At 44.4% G+C, this 16233-nt stretch overlaps 1 pseudogene; it reads left to right on the plus strand.

The window, feature by feature from the left end:
* Positions 1–8210: 8210 nt before the first annotated feature.
* LOC106561268 (WW domain-containing oxidoreductase-like) overlaps positions 8211–16233 on the plus strand; it is a 289940-nt pseudogene continuing 281917 nt past the window's right edge.

Raw genomic sequence — 16233 nt, forward strand, 5'->3', positions numbered from 1 at the left:
TAACATACTCAAGACTGGCTGCAGGCTATGTGATACAATTAATAAGAAATAGGTAACACAGGGCATTGTAAAGACTAACCTACTCCTACCGCTATGCTCTGGTAGAAGGGTTATAGTTTGGACATGTACAACCTAAAGGGATGTGTACAGTACATGTTTTATGGGAACGAACATCTGGCTGCAGTCAGTACTGTGTGACAACGAAGACCCAGTCATGTCAAGACTATACAACCTCACAAATGTGAGGTGTAGCCCAAGAAGCTGCTGCACATACATCGTCCAATGTAACGCCCCCGAAATAGTGCCCAGGATGTTGCCACACCTCTAGTAGAATGTGCTTTAAGTCCCCCTGGGGGACTCTTCCCTGCAGAGGAGTATGCTAAAGAGATAACTTCAACTATCCAGCAAGAAAGTTGTTCTCTTGACAAAGCCTTGGCCTGTGCTTGTGTACCAAAGCACACAAACAACTGGTCAGAGCGGTGTAGGCTGCTCATCGGATCAACATTAGCCAAAGCACACTGACGGGGCAGAGTCGTTCCTCTTCCTCTGAATGGAAAGGAGGGGGGAAGAATGTAGCCAGATCAATAACCCTAGATTTGAAACATGATGTAATGATCTTAGCGGGGTTAAATGTCAATGTAACCATCCGCTTGTCCTCTGAGAAAACCATGCATGACTGGTGCACATAGAGGGCTGCCAGGTCACCGGACCGTTTCGCAGAATGTTAGGGCTAATAGTAGAGCTGTGTTAAAATGAGAGGAATAGTAATTATATTGTGTATATATACTTGAAAGGAGGGTTTGTTAACGCATCCAGAACTGTGATCAAATCCCACCTTAGGAATAGACAACGTGTAGGTGGGCTCAGGCAACAGGAGACGTTCATAAACTGAAAGGCCAACATTTCCCACAAGCTTACCATCTACATCAGCGTGGCACGCTGATATAGCAGCTAAATAGACCAATGTCGAAGGAGAAAGACCCTTATCAAATCTACTCTGAAGAAAGGTCAGTATGATTTCGATACTGCAGTGCTGTGGGTATTCACTATACGCCTCGTACCAGTGCGCAAACGCTTGCCACCTGTATGCGTGAAAATGTGTTTTTGTTGAAGGAGCCCGAGCACTCTGTATAGTCTCTATAACCGCCAGAGGTAACCCCTTACTAGCTTCCATTTGTGCCTGAGACAGAAGGTCCATGCGTAACGGGAGTGTCCACAGCACTCCGGACACCATTGAACTCAGTTCTGTAAACCAGACATCATTTAACTAAGGTCTGCAAACATTTACATTACATTTACATCATTTACGTAATTTAGCAGACGCTCTTATCCAGAGCAACTTACAAATTGGTGCATTCACCTTATGATATCCAGTGGAACAACCACTTTACAATAGTACATCTATATCTTTTTTGGGGGGAAAGGGTAGGGGGGGCTTAGAAGGATTACTTAATCCTATCCCAGGTATTCCTTAAAGAGGTGGGGTTTAAGGTGTCTCCGGAAGGTGGTGATTGAATCCGCTGTCCTGGGGTCGTGAGGGAGCTTGTTCCACCATTGGGGTGCCAGAGCAGCGAACAGTTTTGACTGGGCTGAGCGGGAACTGTGCTTCCGCAGAGGTAGGGAGGCGAGCAGGCCAGAGGTGGATGAACGCAGTGCCCTTGTTTGGGTGTAGGGACTGATCAGAGCCTGAAGGTACGGAGGTGCCATTCCCCTCACAGCTCCGTAGGCAAGCACCATGGTCTTGTAGCAGATGCGAGCTTCAACTGGAAGCCAGTGGAGTGTGCGGAGGAGCGGGGGTGACATGAGAGAACTTGGGAAGGTTGAACACCAGACGGGCTGCGGCGTTGTGGATGAGTTGTAGGGGTTTAATGGCACAGGCAGGGAGCCCCGCCAACAGCGAGTTGCAGTAATCCAGACGGGAGATGACAAGTGCCTGGATTAGGACCTGCGCCGCTTCCTGTGTGAGGAAGGGTCGTACTCTGCGAATGTTGTGGAGCATGAACCTACAGGATCGGGTCACCGCCTTGATGTTAGCGGAGAAACGACAGGGTGTTGTCCAGGGTCACGCCAAGGATCTTAGTACTCTGGAAGGAGGACACAATGGAGTTGTCAACCGTGATGGCGAGATCATGGAACGGGCAGTCCTTACCCGGGAGGAAGAGCAGCTCCGTCTTGCCGAGGTTCAGCTTGAGGTGGTGATCCGTCATCCACACTGATATGTCTGCCAGACATGCAGAGATGCGATTCGCCACCTGGTTATCAGAAGGGGAAAGGAGAAGATTAATTGTGTGTCGTCTGTGTAGCAATGATAGGAGAGACCATGTGAGGATATGACAGGGCCAAGTGACTTGGTGTATAGCGAGAATAGGAGAGGGCCTAGAACTGAGCCCTAGGGGACACCAGTAGTAAGAGCACGTGGTGCGGAGACGGATTCTCACCACACCACCTGGTAGGAGCGACCTGTCAGGTAGGACGCAATCCAAGAGTGAGCCGCGCCGGAGATGCCCAACTCGGAGAGGGTGGAGAGGAGGACCTGATGGTTCACAGTATCAAAGGCAGCAGATAGGTCTAGAAGGATGAGAGCAGAGGAGAGAGAGTTAGCTTTAGCAGTGCGGGAGAGCCTCCGTGACACAGAGAAGAGCAGTCTCAGTTGAATGACCAGTTTTGAAACCTGACTGATTTGGATCAAGAAGGTCATTCTGAGAGAGATAGCAAGAGAGCTGGCCAAGGACGGCACGCTCAAGAGTTTTGGAGAGAAAAGAAAGAAGGGATACTGGTCTGTAGTTGTTGACATCAGAGGGATCGAGTGTAGGTTTTTTTGAGAAGGGGTGCAACTCTCGCTCTCTTGAAGATGGAAGGGACGTAGCCAGCGGTCAAGGATGAGTTGGTGAGTGAGGTGAGGTAAGGGAGAAGGTCTCCGGAAATGGTCTGGAGAAGAGAGGAGGGATAGGGTCAAGCGGGCAGGTTGTTGGGCGGCCGGCCGTCACAAGTCGCAAGATTTCATCTGGAGAGAGAGGGAGAAAGAGGTCAAAGCACAGGGTAGGACAATGTGTGCAGGACCAGCGGTGTCGTTTGACTTAACAAACAAGGATCGGATGCCGTCAACCTTCTTTTCAAAATGGTTGACAAAGTCATCCGCAGAGAGGGAGGAGGGGAGGGGAGGAGGATTCAGGAGGGAGGAGAAGGTGGCAAAGAGCTTCCCTAGGGTTAGAGGCAGATGCTTGGAATTTAGAGTGGTAGAAAGTGGCTTTAGCAGCAGAAACAGAGGAAGAAAATGTGGAGAGGAGGGAGTGAAAAGATGCCAGGTCCGCAGGGAGGCTAGTTTTCCTCCATTTCCGCTCGGCTGCCCGTAGCCCTGTTCTGTGAGCTCGCAATGAGTCGTCAAGACACGGAGCAGGAGGGGAGAACCGAGCCGGCCGGGAGGATAGGGGACACAGAGAGTCAAAGGATGCAGAAAGGGAGGAGAGGAGGGTTGAGGAGGCAGAATCAGGAGATTGGTTGGAGAAGGGTTGAGCAGAGCGAAGAGATGATAGGATGGAAGAGGAGAGAGTAGCAGAAGAGAGAGAGCGAAGGTTGCGATGGCGCAATGCCATCTGAGTAGGGGCAGAGTGAGTAGTGTTGGAGGAGAGCGAGAGGGAAAAGGATACAAGGTAGTGGTCGGAGACTTGGAGGAGAGTTGCAGTGAGATTAGTAGAAGAACAGCATCTAGTAAAGATGAGGTCAAGCGTATTGCCTGCCTTGTGAGTAGGGGGGACGGTGAGAGGGGTGAGGTCAAAAGAGGAGAGGAGTGGAAAGAAGGAGGCAGAGAGAAATGAGTCAAAGGTAGACGTAGGGGAGGTTAAAGTCACCCAGAACTGTGAGGGGTGAGCCATCCTCAGGAAATGAGCTGCTTATCAAGGCGTCAAGCTCATTGATGAACTCTCCAATGGAACCTGGAGGGCAATAAATGATAAGGATGTTAAGCTTGAATGGGCTAGTGACTGTGACAGCATGGAATTCAAAGGAGGAGATAGACAGATGGGTCAGGGGAGAAAGAGAGAATGTCCACTTGGGAGAGATGAGGATTCCAGTGCCACCACCCCGCTGACCAGATGCTCTCGGGGTATGCGAGAACACGTGGTCAGACGAGGAGAGAGCAGTAGGAGTAGCAGTGTTTTCTGTGGTAATCCATGTTTCCGTCAGCACCAAGAAGTCGAGGGACTGGAGGGTAGAATAGGCTGAGATGAACTCTGCCTTGTTGGCCGCAGACCGGCAGTTCCAGAGGCTGCCGGAGACCTGGAATTCCACGTGGGTCGTGGCGCTGGGACCACCAGGTTAGAGTGGCAGCGGCCATGCGGTGTGAAGCGTTTGTGTGGCCTGTGCAGAGAGGAGAGAACAGGGATAGACAGACACATAGTTGACAAACCATGCCTGTGAGGGCCAAAACGGGATACCAGTATCAGCTCCAGCCTATGCTCTCTCACTCTGTCCAAGACTTGTTGTAGAAGGGGAACTGGAAGAAATCCATTGGTGGGCCCGGGCATAGTGACCCAACGTTGGGTTGTCGTTCTGAATGTAATACCAAAGAGGGCAGTGTGTTGCGCTTCGAGATGCAGACAGATCTACATGGGCTCGTCCGAACTGGCGCCAAATCGCCTCTTTCACCTGTGGGTGGAAACGCCACTCCGCAGACTGAGGTTTAACCCTCGACAATAGGTCAGCACCTAGATTCAACCGGCCTGGAATGTGCGCTGCTGACAGTGAGCGCAGGTGTGTGTGTGCCCACAGATGTATCCGTGATGCCACTTGGTGCATGGACAGTGAGCGGACTCCGCCCTGATGATTGATGTATGCAATCGAGGCTGAGTTGTCGGAAGGAATCAGAACGTGATGCCCCTCTATCCTGGGGGCAAAATGTAATAAAGACAGGCGAATCGCTTTCAGCTCCAAAGCATTTATATGACCGTTCGTTATGCATCCGTCGTAAACTGCGCCCCGTCCCCTCAGGGGCGGCATCGGTCTCTATGACAACTCGCAAGGCTGCTGGATCCCCACTGAGAGCATGCTTGGGTTTAGCCAGAAGGATAGGGTGTGGCGACATGGTTATCAGCCGATAACGGTCTCTTTTCGGATGAATGTGTTGGCTAATAAACCATCATTGGACAGGTTTCATGCGTATTAGGCCAAGTGGTGAGACTGCTGATGCTGCAGCCATTAGCAACCATAACTTGCAACCATTAGCAACCATTAGCAAACCATAACCTGGTGGAATGCGCGGGCTGTAGTCAGAATGCACCTCTGTCTGGTGACTGTTAGACACGCACGCATGAGACGAAGAGCTCACTTCCAAGCCTAAGAAGCTTGTCTGTTGGCGAGGAGTGTGATTATTTTTCTAGTTTATCAGGAAACTTAGATTGAGGATATGATTTATCACTATCCTGGTGTGTGTCTCGAGCCAAGCGAGGAATTAATGTCCACCCGGACTATTTACATTGACCCCCCTTTGTTTTTACGCTGCTGCTACTCGCTGTTTATTATCTATTCATAGTCACTTTACCCCTACCTTCATGTACAAATTACCTCCACTAACCTGTACCCCCACACATTGACTCGATACCAGTACCCGTACCCCCTGTATATAACCTCGTTATTGTTATTTTATTGTGTTACTTTTTATTAAATGTTTTACTTTAGTTTATTTAGTAAATATTGTCTTAACTTTATTTCTTGAACTGCATCGTTGGTTAAGGGGTTGTAAGTAAGTATTTCAAGGTAAGGCCTACACCTTTTGTATTCGGTGCATGTGACAAATAACATTTGATTTGATCAGCCTTCCTGGGGTCCACATGAAACATGACATAATACATAGTACATTACATTATTAGTCAAGGACTGAAATACATCAACTTAAAACGTCACACATAGCCTACATATCAGTATATACACACAATATCTAGGTCTAATGCATAGTACAGTGCAAATTACAATACAATATATATAAAATGGCTGTGTCTCTTCACAGTCCCCTTTGTGCAGTAAGGTGTTCTTTTGTCTGTTTTCTGAAACTGGTTTGATTGCTAGCTTGTGTTACCTTGGGTGGTAGAGAGTTCTATGTAGCCATGGCTCTATTTAATACTGTGCGTTTCCCTGTTCTGGACCTGAGGACTGTGAAGAGACCTCTGGTTGCATGTCTTGTGTGGTACAGATGAGTGTCTGAACTGTGTGTCAACTCCTTGAACAGACAGTTCAGTACCTTCAACACATCAATACCTCACACAAAGACCAATAGTGATGCAGTCAATCTCTCCTCAACTTTGAGCCAGGAAAGACTGACATGCATGTTACTGACACTTTCCCTCCGTGTACATCTAAGTGTGATATGTCCTGCTTTGTTCTGGACCAACTGCAATTTACCTATGTACTTCTTTGCGACACATGACCACACAGCTGGACAGTAGTCCAGGTACGACAAAACTGGGGCCTGTAGGACCTATCTGGTCGACTGAGATGTCAAGAAGGCAGAGCAACGCCCTATCATGGACAGACCTCTTCCCATTTTAGCAACCATTGAGTCTATATGTTTTGACCATGAAAGCTTGCTATCCAGGGTTACAACCAGCAGATTAGTCTCCTCAACTTGCCCAGTAGCCACATTATTCAATAATAGATCTAAACAAGGTTTAGTGTTGAGCGAGTGACTTGTCCCAAAAATGATGCTTTTAGTTTTTGAGATATTTAGCACCAGCCTTTTGCTAGTTAACCATTCATAAACTGACTGGAGTTCTATGTTAAGTATCTCAGTTATTTATTTTACTGTTGCAGCTGATGTGCATACTGTTGAGTAGTCATTTGTAAAAACTGAAAACAATAATGGCCCTAGCCGGCCCCCCTGTGGTACACCACAATCAATTGAATTTGCCTGAGAGAGGCATTGACTAATGAAAACCCTCTGTGTTCTATTAGATAGGTAACTCTCAATCCATAATAAGGCAGAGGATGCAAATCCATAACACCTACGTTTTTTCAGCAATAGGTTATGATCAATTACATCAAAAGCTACACTGAAGTCTAACAAAATAGCTCCCACAATCTTCTTACTATCAATTTCTTTCAACCAATCATCAGTCATTTGTGTCAGTGCCGAGCATGTTGAGTGCCCTTCCCTATAAGCATGCTGAAAGTTTGTTAATTTGTTTTCTGTAAAATAACTTTGTATTTGAACAAACACATTTTTTCCCAAAAGTTTGCTAAGCACTTGTAACAGGCTGCTGATTGGTTGGCTGTTTGAACCATTAAAGGGTGCTCTGATATTCTTGGGTAGTGGAATGACCTTTGCCTCCCTCCATGTCTGAGGACACACAGCGTCTTTCTAGGCTTAAATTGAAGATGTGTCAAACAGGAGTCACAATGTATTCCGATACCAACCTCAGAAATTGACCATCCAGGTTGTCGGTACCAGGTGGTTTGTCCTTATTAGATACATTTAAGTGTTGTAGACTCTATTCAGTAATTCCAATGTAATATATTTATATTTTATTAAAAGTGTATTTCTTTACATATTTTTAATTTAACTAGGCAAGTCAGTTAAGAACAAGTTCTTATTTCCAATGACGGCCTACACCGGCCAAACCCGGACGACACTGGGCCAATTGTACGCTGGGCCAATTGTGCGTGATTGGGATGTGATGTAGCCTGGATTCGAACCAGGCACTGCAGTGACGTCTCAGTCGAGAGCCCTACATATAGCCTTCAATATACTAGTAGCTTTCAAAATACCAGTATTTGTGTAAACTTTCTAAAGAAATGCTTGTATAAATAATACAATATTAAAATAAAAGTACTTCAAATTATCCATAATTGTTTTTAAAGGTGGTTGCAATGCTGTGAAAAACTGTTGTACTGTACTAGTGTAAAATCGAAATTCCCCAAATGTATCATGTAGGGGGAGTCTTATTTTGAAGGGGAGAAATCCGCGATCGTGCTACCAGTATAATATCATGCTGCCAGGAGAATGATAAACTGTTTCTGATGCCCACTCGCAATTGCTGTTATATGTCGGTGGTGTCTGGATAATTGCAACGTCCCTACCGCATTGACATTGAGGTTTAAAATAGCCAAGGGGTTAGGGACGTCCCAAGGAACCCGAATAGCACCATGACCCTCGCTAATATGCTAACGCGGTTCAGCCCCTCCCATTCTCGTGCGCAGACGCAGTTTTGGATGAGTACATTTTGTCACTTTGTTACCCCTAAAATGTATGATACACGTGGTCATTTACGGTATGCATACATTATTCATTGTACAAATTATATTAGTGTTGCCACTTTTGTAACTGTAATGTTACAGTATCTTATTTGAACTGAGGAACGGAATGACTTTACTCCTGCATGACTTCATTACCCAAACAACACTTCGCAGACATAAGACTCATCACTGTATTATTGCGGAAGTGCTGAGGCAGGATTATAACTATAGCTCAGTGGGTTATAGTCACAGAGTTTCTGATTTCGGTTTTCACAGCTCCGTCGCTTCTGCGAAATATAGATTGTAATTTTGCAATATCGCTTAATTCGAAACAAACACGGGACATGGCAGCGTTAAAGTATGCTGGTATGGACGATACAGACAGCGAGGATGAGCTGCCCCCAGGATGGGAAGAGAGATCTACGAAGGATGGATGGGTTTACTATGCGAAGTAAGCGAAAATGAACTATTGCGCATTGCTCATAGTCAACCAGTGCCGCTTGATTTTTATGGCAGTGTTATGCTTCCCATAAACCAGTCCTTGAACATACAAGCATTTGGCTATAACATCTATGCAATATTGCCCACAGAATAGAGCAGTGTAGAGCATTGCTTTGTTTTAATGCAGCTAGTTGCTAACAGTAATTGCTAGCTAGTTTGATTGATTCTCTGTATCTCTCTCCACAGTCATGAGGAAATGAAGACTCAGTGGGATCATCCCAAAACAGGGAAGAAGAGACGCTGTGCTGGAGGTTAGAGTTATTCTCCGGGCAGACCCCATTCTCTACTTTTCTCTTTCTCCCACCAACACCTTACATCCCACCTTCCCCCATTCAATTTGCCTGGCTACCCAAGCTCCTTGCTCCGCCAAACGCTACGCCCACGGACGTTAGTTTCTTCCTCGCAATGAGTCTGTGTACCTTCCAGACGATTTCTAGAATGGGAATTCATTCTTGACCCGATGGGTTGGGCTAGATCCAGAACACACGTGCATAAAGTGGCGTTTAGAAAATCCGTCTTTGGCTTTGATACTCTGATTGGTTAGTGATGATCCAATCGCTGATTACTTTGTTTTGTACAACACCTCTCATTTTGACGTCATCACAAAGTACTTCAATGATGGCAGTCTCAGACCTAAGTATTTAGTGAACAACAGAGCTACAGAGGAATTCAGTTTGAGTCGTCAGGCAACCATTCAATATGCCTTTTTGCAAGTGTGTAATTGTCATTACTTATCCACATTAGACCCAATCTTGTGTGTATCATGACTCAGCAGATTTTTTCTTATGGCTCTGGGTGCACCTGAATGTTCATAGTGAGAGGTCAAAACACTGATACACATACAATTCTGCTATTGTAGATGTATCCTTCTGTTAGGATGGCATTCAGTAACAGACAGAGATAATGAGTTAATGATATGAATCATGTTTCTGAATGGCTTGAGGAGTCTAAGTGGAGGCTTTTCTTCCCCACAGATCTGCCGTATGGTTGGGAGCAGGAGATGGATGACAAAGGACAAATCTTCTATGTGGAGTAAGTCCTCTTTTCCTGATAAACTGAACCACAAGTTAAGGGGTGACAGTAAAGAAATCAAAACTGGAAGCACTTTATTTTACGGTACATCAATTTACCAGGCATTTAAAAAAGAATGACATGGTATGGTAAATACACAGTAATAACCGACTAATTACTTGTTTGTTTCTTTGGGCTTCAGTCAAATAAGCACCATATTCATATCAGTTACATGTTTTATTCAATACCAGGCAAATAGCAGTGGAAACTGTTCCGTAACATAAAGTGCTACCAAAAATGAATGGTGCCGGACGGGATGGCTGCCATTTTACTGGCTCCTAACCAATTGTGCTATTCTGTGTGTTTTTTCGCTTTGTTTGTAACTTTTTTGTCATAATACATCCACACTGAGCTAAAGGCTAGAGCTGCCACTTTCAAGGAGCGGGACACTAATCCGGATGCTTATAAGAAATACGCTCGTCAGATGTGGGAGGGCTTGCAAACTATTACGCGAGCTGCCCAGGGAAGCGACACTACCAGATGAGCTAAATGCCTTTTATGCTTGCTTCAAGGCAAGCAACACTCAACCATGCATGACAGCAACAGCTGTTCTGGACAACTGTTGCTGTCACATGCATGGTTGAGTGTTGTTTGCCTTGTCTTACTCACATCGGCTCTCCGTAGCCGATGTGAGTAAGACCTCTAAACAGGTCAACATTCACAAGGCCGCAGGGCCAGACGGATTACCAGGATGCGTACTTAGAGCATGCGCTGACCATCTGGCAAGTGTCTTCACTGACATTTTCAACCTCTCCTTAACCGAGTCTGTAATAACTACATGTTTCAAGCAGACCACCATAGTCACTGTGCCCAAGAATGCCAAGGTAACCTGCCCAAATGATTACCGCCCCGTAGCACTCACGTCTGTAGCCATGAAAAGCTTTAAAAGGCTAGTCGTGGGTCACATCAACAACATCATCCCAGAAACCCTGGACCCACTACAATTCACATACCGCCCCAACAGATCCACAGATGATGTAATCTCTATTGCACTACATACTGCCCTTTCCCACCTGGACAAAAGGAACACCTACATGAAAATGCTGTTTGTTGACTACAGCTCGGCGTTCAACACGATAGCGCCCTCAAAGCTCATCACTAAGCTAAGGACCCTGGGACTAAACACCTCCCTCTGCAACTGGATCCTGGACTTCCTGAAGGGCCGCCCCAGGTGGTAAGGCTAGGTATCAACACATCCGCCACGCTGATCCTCAACACGGGGGCCCCACAGCGGTGCGTGCTTAGTCTCTCCCGTACTCCCTTTTCACCCACGACTGCTTGGCTACGCACGACTCCAACACCTTCATTAAGTTTGCAGAGGGACAACGGTGGTAGGCCTGATCACTGACAACGATCTGACAGCCTATAGGGAGGAGGTCAGAGAGGTGCCAGGACAACAACCTCTCCCTCAATGTGAGCAAGACAAAAGAGCTTATCGTGGACTACAGGAAAAGGGGGGCTGAGCACACCCCCATTCACATCAACAGGGCTGTAGTGGAGTGGGTCGAGAGCTTCAAATTCCTTGGCGTCCACATTGCTAACAAACTATCATGGTCCAAACACACCAAGACAAGACAGTCGGGAAGAGAGCATGACATTGCCTATTCCCCCTCAGGAGGCTGAAAAGATTTGGCATGTGTCCTCAGATCCTCAAAAAGTTATACAGCTGCACCATTGAGAGCATCCTGACTGGTTGCATCACCGCTTGGTATGGCAACTGGTTGGCATCCGACCGCAAGGCGCTACAGAGGGTAGTGCGTACGGCCATGCACAACACTGGGGCTGAGCTCCCTGCCATCCAGGACCTCTATACCAGGCGGTGTCAGAGGAAGACCCTAAAAATTGTCAAAAACTCCAGCCACCCTAGTCATAGACTGTTCTCTCTGCTGCTGCACGGCAAGCGGTACCAGAGCACCAAGTCTGGGACCAAAAGACTCCCTGAACAGCTTCTACCCCCAAGCCGTAAGACTGCTGAACAGTTAATCAAATTGCTACCTGGACTATTTGCATTGTTCCCTCCCCCCTCTGTTTATTATCCATGCATAGTCACCTTACCTCTACCTACATGTACATATTACATCAATTTCCTTGACTAACCTGTACCCCTGCACATTGACTCGGTACCGGTACCCCCTCTACACAGCCTCATTATTGTTATTTTATTGTGTTACTTTAAAAAAAAATTTTTTTTACTTTAGTTTATTTATTTTTGCAAATATTTTCTTTCTTACTTAAAAAAATCCTGCATTGTTGGTTAAGGGCTTGTAAGTAAGCATTTCATGGTAAGATCTTTTGTATTCAGCGCATGTGACAAATACAATTTGATTTGATTTGAAATCTTCTCCCCCACTGGTGTAAAGTAGACCCATGGCTGTGAGAAGCCTAACTATTCCCCACTGTCTGCCTGAGACTGTTTATGAGGCCTTGTTTTGGTAGAGAGGGACCTGTTGGAGCATCCGCACAACCACTTAGCTTAGTGTCGTCTTGTCTCATCTGAACTTGGGTATTTAATTTGGTAAAAAATACAACATACATTCTACTCCTTCACCCTTCTCTCTTTCTCTCCCTCTATCCCTGCCCCTTCACTAACAGTCACATTAACAAGAGGAAGACCTACTTTGACCCGCGGCAGGCGTTCACGGTGGAGGACGTGCTGGTGAAGCCGAAGCGTTACGACGGGAACACTGCAGCCCTGGAGATCCTGCAGGGTCGTGACCTCTCAGACAGGGTGGTCCTCATCACCGGGGAAACTCTGGCATCGGTGAGTTTTGGACGGTGTGTGTGTATGCACATGTGCCTGTGTGTAATTAACTTATTTATGCCTCAATAGAGTTAAGTGCACCTTCATTATTTCACCTGTAGGTGGGGGGTGTTGTACCACCATTTCTTTTGTCCGGTCCTGACTGATGCTTATCTGTCGTTGTCCCTCATTGTATGCCTTTAAAACCAGGCATTCATCAACATTATGAAATGTTACACTTAGACTGAACAAGTCATTCACTAATACCAAACATGATTGTATTGAAGGTCAGTAGCACTTTTCACTCCATACCTGTATAGCGGGTTGAAAATGGCAGATAGTAATTGTAATTGTGTGATGGTGGGGATGCAGGGTTGTGTTCCAAACAAACAACTACAAGTGTGCTTCCTCTAGTTCCTCAACAGCACAGCTAGGAGAGCTAAAAAAACACCTTATAATTGAAGACACTTCTTTGAGTCATAAAGGTGCATTGAATTGACTTAGGAACTGTGCATACTTTACAGAGGTGTGTGTTCACTTGGAGACACCAGTTAGTCCTCTCACTCAAACCCATGTCATTGTTTTATCTTATGTTGCACCTACCCTACATTTTTCAACAAATATTTTTATCATGTTACTGAATGTATTTTCAGATTTCGTTATCAATAAATGCTGCGAAAAGTACAGTAAATGTAAAAATGAACAGTGTAATGTTTGAATTCATTCTTGTCAGGTGAACTGTTGTGTACTCAACTTTGGTCTAATCATTTTCCCATCATCTCCAAACCGTTCCCGTTCAATTGCTACCATGCTTTTGCATAAGCTTTTCTTCTGGAAACATTTAAATTTAGGCCTAGCCGTACAGGACACAAGTGTAAAGGGTTAACCGAGCTGAATTGGATGTCATTGTTAACTGTAATGAATGATGGCCATTTGTGGGGAGAAAATGCATGGCTCACTGTATAATGGCCCTGGAAACAAATGTATTTCTCTGTGTAAATTAACACAAGTAGCAGCCATTTATCCACAGTCGCGCTTCCAGTTGCAGGGAGATAACGACAGCGCGAGGAAAATGAAACAAACATAAAATCGTTAATTGTCTTTATATTCAAATCATTCCTCTCTCCTAAAGTTGTAGCTTTGTAAATGGAGTGAGTATATCACTAAAGAGGGTTGTAAAACAGTGTTGTTGTTTTCACATTTCTAATGACTTCAGACTGTGACTGAACTCATACGCTTGAAGACTTTCTCAGCTTCCCACACTTAATTACTTTTTAGTATATATTACTTTGGGCCAGAGGTTCTGCAACACAGTCAAGTTTGTACCTGGTTATTTTCAAGAAGGAACAAAACAACAAGGATTGCATACAGGGTAGAATAAAGGGCTAAACTCTGGCTATCATGTTGAAGTCATTCGAGAGAAACAACTTTTGCCAGGTAAAAAATTAACTAGTCAAATGCAAAAACATATAGGCTTTCTGTCACAAAACATATTTTGTCAAATGGATAAAGCTGATGTAGCTTATTACCTGTAACATAGTCCTCTTACCGAGACACTTTCCAGTGAGCGAGATGGTGTTTTTTATTCCTCCAAAAGAGGGCACAGAAGCTCTTTCAGGTGCAATGTGGCGATCTGTATAATACACCGATCTTTACACACATCAATCCCTTTGTTTCTCTTAAGATACAGAATATCTAATGTATCAAAAACACACTTCGATATTTTAACTAAGTTTCGCTGTTGGTCTATTGATTCTGATTAACCGTGATGCATTGCACCGGACTGTAATTTACTTTCCCCTGTGATAGGGTTCTTGTTTTTCATTGAAAACAATTATAAATGAAATAACCCATTGATATTATTACAAATATTGTCTAAATTGTAATGTTTGTATTGCAGTGTCAATGCCTAATGAACACATATTTACATAACCTTTATCCTCCACTTGTCTCCCAGTGTACTGAATATGAATTATCCTGCTATAATGAGACAGTATGCCAATAGTAATTGCCACCAGTAGCGAGCTCCCTTGACATCCTCATGGTCCCATGTGAAATGTGCTTATGCCAATTGACTAGACACAGTGGGAATTTAAATTGCATCAATTGTGTTTCAATCCTAACATCAAGGCTATTTTCATTTGTTCAACAGAATCCTTTTAACAGGAAATTTGAGGACAATTATTTGTCACTATAGCTGGCTATTATTTATTGTTTTAATTTAGCTCTTAATGCATGGGCTATATACATATATGAGGCCATTTATGCAGGAAATGTAATGTGGTATGGTTTGTTAACAGGCCTGAATAGGCTCTAGTAATATTGCTGGAAGGTGATACAGGGATGTGGTGCGTCTCAGCTTACGGCATTAGTCTTCTTTTCTCCCTCTCTCCTTTTTCATTTAAAAACCAGTAACAACTCATATTTGGTCTTTAATTGCGGTAATGGAAATGAATGGTCGCTGTTAGCCGATCTCACCTTCTCGCTCTTTCTCTCTCTCTCAATTCATTTAAAAGGGGCTTTATTGGCATGGGAAACATATGTTTAAACGTTTGTTTGTATACTGCTGTTACTCACTGTTTATTATCAATGCATAGTCACGTCACCCCCTACCTACATGTTCAAATTACCTCTAACCTGTACCCCTGTACACGACTCAAGTACCGGTACCCCCTGTGTATAGCCTCGTTATTGTTATGTTTTATTGTGTCACTTTTTACATTTTTAACTTTAGTTTATTTGGTAAATATTTTCTTAAGTCTTCTTGAACTGCTCTGTTGGTTAAGGGCTTGTAAGTAAGCATTTCACGGTAAGGTCTACACTTGTTGTATTCGGCACATGTGACAAATACATTTTAATTTGATTTACATTGTTTATTTCACTTGTTTTAGCAATCAACAAAAGTGAGAATAAATTAATTTAACAATATCAACAAAAACTCTTAGAAATTAACAATAAACATTGCACTCAAAGGTTTAAAGAAGATAGACATTTTAAGTGTTGTTATCAGCTATGTACAGTGTTTTAGCAATGTGCAAATACTGTAGTTGTAGTACGAAATAGTGGTGGAAGATAAGTAAACAGATAAATATTAGTAGTATTTACAATGTTTGTACTCCACTGGTTGCCCTTTTGTCATGGCAAATTTCCACAAATCTTGCTGCTGTGATTGCAAATTGTGGTATTTCACCTAACAGATATGGGAGTTTATCAATGTTTGACTTGTTTCAAAATTATTTGTGGGTCTGTGTGATCTGAGGGAAATATGTGTCTCTAATGTGGTCATACATTTAGCAGGAGGTTAGGAAGTTCAGCTCAGTTTCCCACCTTATTTTGTGGACAGTGAACACATCCTTTCTTCTCTTGAGAGCCAGGTCTGCTTATGGTGACTTCTCTCAATAGCAAGGCTATTGTCTTAATTTGGGTCAGTCACAGTGGTCAGGTATTCTGCCACTGTGCACTCTCTGTTTAGGGCCAGATAGCATACCAATTTGCTCAGTTTTTTGGTTGATTCTTTCCAGCTGGCTGAGGGGACTCTTCTCTAGGTTACTCTCTCTGTAGGTAAGGGCTTTGTGGTGGAATGTCTGGGTAGCGCTTCCTCGGTGGTTGTAGAATTCAACAGCTCTTTTCTGGATGTTGATAACTAGCGGGTATAGTTTTAATTCTGCTCTGCATGCATTGTTTGATGTTTTGTGTTG

The sequence above is a fragment of the Salmo salar genome, chromosome ssa17 (assembly GCF_905237065.1).
Source record: "Salmo salar chromosome ssa17, Ssal_v3.1, whole genome shotgun sequence".
Taxonomy (NCBI): Eukaryota; Metazoa; Chordata; class Actinopteri; order Salmoniformes; family Salmonidae; genus Salmo; species Salmo salar.